Consider the following 5,000-nt stretch of genomic DNA (forward strand, 5'->3'; position numbering starts at 1 on the left):
CGTGCTCTCGGCAGGAGCCGTGTATTTACTGTTCATAAAGTTCTCTCCAGAAAGACTTTAAGAATCACTGTCAAAGGTCAAGGGTCAGATCTTCACAGCATGCAGAGTGGCAGGTCTTAGTTCTGATCTAAACCCACTGAAGATCTTAGTTCTGATCTAAGCCACAGTGAAACCCACTGAAGATCTTAGTTCTGGTCTAAGCCACAGTGAACCCACTGAAGATCTTAGTTCTGATCGAAGCCACAGTGAACCCACTGAAGATCTTAGTTCTGATCGAAGCCACTGAAGATCTTAGTTCTGATCTAAGCCACAGTGAACCCACTGAAGATCTTAGTTCTGGTCTAAGCCACAGTGAACCCACTGAAGATCTTAGTTCTGATCTAAGCCACAGTGAACCCACTGAAGATCTTAGTTCTGGTCTAAGCCACAGTGAACCCACTGAAGATCTTAGTTCTGATCGAAGCCACTGAAGATCTTAGTTCTGATCGAAGCCACTGAAGATCTTAGTTCTGATCGAAGCCACTGAAGATCTTAGTTCTGATCTAACCCACAGTAAACCCACAGTAAACCCACTGAATATCTTAGTTCTGATCTGACCCACAGTAAACCCACAGTAAACCCACTGAAGATCTTAGTTCTGATCTAACCCACAGTGAACCCACTGAAGATCTTAGTTCCGATCTAAACCACAGTAAACCCGCTGAAGATCTTAGTTCTGATCTAACCCACTGAAGAGCTTAGTTCTGATCTAACCCACTGAAGATCTTAGTTCTGATCTAACCCACTGAAGATCTTAGTTCGGATCCAACCCACAGTGAACCCACTGAAGATCTTAGTTCTGATCTAAACCACAGTGAACCCACTGAAGATCTTAGTTCTGATCTAAACCACAGTGAACCCACTGAAGCCACACACACACACACACACACACACACACACACACACACCCACTGAAACACACACACACCCACTGAAGACACAGTGGCCGCTCAGGCGGGGAATAGACCATGGAGAAGGATGACATGATCAGCTGACGTCAAACAAGGCCACAGAATTAGACCATGAAATAAGGCCAGGGACTCCAGAAACTTATATTTGTGAATGGCAGTGTGTGTGTGTGTGGGTGTATATACATGTGTGTGAGTCTGTGTGTGTGTGTGTGTGTGTGTGTGTGTGTGTGAGTCTCTGTCTCTGTGTCTGTGTGTGTGTGTGTGTGTGTGTGTGTGTGTGGGTGTATATACGTACATGTGTGTGAGTCTGTGTGTGTGTGTGTGTGTGTGTGTGTGTGTGTGTGTGTGTGTGTGTGTGTGAGTCTCTGTCTCTGTGTCTGTGTGTGTGTGTGTGTGTGTGTGTGTGAGTCTCTGTCTCTGTGTCTGTGTGTGTGTGTGTGTGTGTGTGTGTGTGTGTGTGTGTGTGTGTGTGGGTGTATATACATGTGTGTGAGTCTGTGTGTGTGTGTGTTTGTGTGTGTGTGTGCGGGTGTGTGTGTGTGTGTGAGAGTCTCTGTGTGTGTATGTGTGTGTCTGTGTGTGAGTCTGTGTGTGTGTGTGTGTGTGTGTGTGTGTGTGTGTGTGTGTGTGTGTGTGTGTGTGTGCATGTGTGAGTCTGTGTGTGAGTCTGTGAGTCTGTGTGTGAGTCTGTGTGTGTGTGAGTGTGTGTGTGTGTGCGCGTGTGAGTGTGTGTGTGTGTGAGTGTGTGTGTGTGTGTGAGTCTGTGTGTGTGTGAGTCTGTGTGTGTGTGTGTGTGTGTGTGAGTCTGTGTGTGTGTGTGTGTGTGTGTGTGTGTGTCTGTGTGTGAGTCTGTGTGTGTGTGTGTGTGTGTATGAGTCTGTGTGTGTGTGTGTGTGTGTGTTCTAGGGGTTCAGAGGTGTTATGGGCTCAGCGAATGTTATCTGGTGCTAAACTAATTGGGTCTTTCAAGGCGCACCATATCATAAGGCACCTGGCAGCAGCAGCCTCTCGCTGAAGGACTATCAACTGAGACGTTCCGCCGCTCCAAAATGTGTGCAGATTAACGGCCTCAGTAAAAATACTAATGGCGATGGCCCACAGTTTCAATATATATTGGATCCGCGTATAATCATTCATCTTTTATCTCTGCCCAGGTTGGACTATCCAGCCCCAAATGAGAGTGAAATTCTTGCAGGTGCTGATGTGTGTGTGTGTGTGTGTGTGTGTGTGTGTGTGTGTGTGTGTGTGTGTGCTGATGTGTGTGTGTGTGTGTGTCTGTGTGTGTGTGTGTGTGTGTGCGTGTGCTGATGTGTGTGCTAACAATATTGATTTTTATGACCCTCTGAATGAAAGCACCTGGGAGAAGTGATAGCAGGCTCATATATCTTTGCTCTGACAATACACCCCAAATGCTAATATTCATGATGTCCATTTAAAGCCTCAAAAAATGAGTGTGTGCCTTCAGCAAGCAAGGGCAGAAGCCAACAGATAAGGTTTATGTCTGGATCATAAAAGCAGGTAGTGGATCCATTTGCAATAGCTTATTGTTGCTTGCAGTACAAAACCTCATATCTTACATAGTATTGATTGTGGGAGATTTTTTTTAATATAAATCAGTGGTGTGACATACCCTTTATGTCAGTGTGAAATGTTTAGGTTTGAACCACTGGACCACTGAAAGTTGAACTTTAAAATAGAACTGAAGGAGGCCTTAAATGTAGCTACGCATGTTATATATGTCAACTACTCTCAGGTTATAATAATAATAATAATAATAATTCATCTCATTTGTAACGCACTCTTCATTCAGAAGAATCTCAGAGTGCCAACATATTAGAAACTAACTAAAATAATACAATACAATTCAAATGAGTTAACATAAGCATAATAGAAAGCTTTTTAACATTTTAACATAAGATTTAACACAAGGCCAGAAATGCCTTCCTGAATAAAAATGTTTTTAGTCCAGCTTTAAAGGAGTCCAGCATCTGCGTTGCCATTAGGTGGTCAGGGAGGCTGTTCCATAAGCGTGGCGCTGCCGAGCAAAAGGCCCGTTCGCCCATGGTGCGGAGCTTTGTTTTGGGGACGCGGAGGAGTGAGCTGTTTGAAGACCTGAGGGTGCAGGTGGAGGTTTGGGGAGTAATTAATTCTTGCAGGTAGGGAGGTGCATGCCCATTTATGCATGTATGGGTGAGTATAAGGACTTTGTAGTCAATCCAGAAAGAGACAGGGAGGTTATGAAATGTAGCTACGCATGTTATATGTGTCAGCTACTTTCAGGTTATGAATGGTGTTTATTCACTTACCAATTCCTCATCCATTTTCTCAAATTGCTCAGGATTCAAAAAGCACTTTAACTATATATGCTTGCTTAGGACTTAATTCCCATTAAATTCCATATTAAAATATCTTCAACTTCTCGAAGCATAGTAAAATCCACCTAATCCTCACTCTAAGCTTCGCCTAACAACTAACAAAACAAAACAAACAAATATTGCTGTTGTTTACAATGTCATGACTGATTAAACTTACTTTGGTAGATTATAGTGCTGCTTGAATAAAGCTAATGAAGACATCCTAAGTGAGTCAGATGAAAGGACAGTGTTCATAGACGTGTTCATAACATTAGGCGGAAGCTTGTGACATGTTAACTATTCATCCTTTATTTAAACAGGGTAGTCACACTGAGGCAAGGTCTCTTTTCCAAGCAAGCCCTGGCCAAGAGAAAAGAGCACCAAGTTTAAAACAAAAAACACAAAACACAAAAACGATTAGCAAGAAGAGATTAAGAAGAAATGGGTGTGTGACATAAAAGTCTAAAAACATCTAAAGGTATTCACAGTGATAACTTAAAAGGTTTCCAAAACAATCCAACACAAGTCAGAAAGCAGAATGAGTGAAGGAATGTTTTCACTGATTTTGAAAGGAGTTACAGGATGAACATGAAAAGCTACCTTGCCAAATTCAGATTTTATAGTGGGTGCATTAAAGCAGCATAATGGAGGAATTGCTAATCACTAACGAGATGCTAGCGGCTAAAACTAGCGAAACCTCTTGAAATGTGCTTACTTTGACACTATGACAAACTAGTTAGTCAACAACTGTCCTAACACAGTCAAACATCAAGCAAGTGCGACACAAGACAAAGCAAGACGGCAAATAAGCTACTTACTAGTTCGGCAAACAGTAGAAACCGGGCGGCTTCAGGCAAACCTACATAACACAGTAATATGCCTACGGACCCTGGTAAGGCAATGGCACGGAGGCGATTCTCCATATTAAAAGTAATTGTAGCGCCCCAATTTTTTTAAGCTGTTATTTTAAGGTACAACTGCTTATCCTAACCCTAATCCTGATGTACAATTACTACATAATGCCACTTTAGAGAGGATATAATTGTTAGAAGGGAGATTACTTTCTCATCATCTATTTTATTATCATCTATTGTCAGTGGACTGTCAGGGTTTGACAGGAGAGAGGACTCAAGAGCCCGACACAAGAGGGTAGGAGTGACAACATACAAGATACCCGGAAGAAAAATAAAGAGGGGAAAGCGAAGTACCGGAAGTCGGCAGAGAACAGAAAACGGAAAACAAGCAGGTGAAATCAATATAAACCATGGATAGGCTAAGAATCAGAATCAGGTGTGAAAACGGCAGGAAACTACACAAAGGCAGGAAGTGACACACGGGCAAGGTCCGAAGCACAACAGAAGCACGTGGCACTAGAAAACTCAAAGACAAACGCTTCTCTGCCTTTTGGCTAAGATCAAGTGTAGTATCTGTTCTTATCAGTTTAATATCTGATACGTCCCCTACCCGGGGACCATATATTAAATTGATTTTTGGAACTGGGAGATGGAATAGGGGCTTGCTCCGTCCACTCCACGCATCGACCCGGTATTGCAGTGCCTCCAGGAACGGTGCACTTCCCACCGGGAAGAAAAAAAAAAAAAAGAAAAAAAAAACTCAAAGAAAAAAGGACATGGCAGACGATAAACTAAATGTCCAGCAAGGCAGCCAAAAGGCCCAGCCCAGGCTGTGAGTAAAC

General features: G+C 42.9%; 1 non-coding gene across 1 annotated transcript; it reads left to right on the forward strand.

Moving 5' to 3' along the window:
* Positions 1 to 4,692: 4,692 nt before the first annotated feature.
* Positions 4,693 to 4,883, forward strand: LOC116223347. Its single transcript, XR_004165050.1, has one exon. It is a non-coding gene; the product is annotated as a U2 spliceosomal RNA (small nuclear RNA).
* Positions 4,884 to 5,000: the final 117 nt, after the last annotated feature.

Source organism: Clupea harengus, chromosome 13 (genome assembly GCF_900700415.2).
Source record: "Clupea harengus chromosome 13, Ch_v2.0.2, whole genome shotgun sequence".
NCBI classification, from domain to species: domain Eukaryota; kingdom Metazoa; phylum Chordata; class Actinopteri; order Clupeiformes; family Clupeidae; genus Clupea; species Clupea harengus.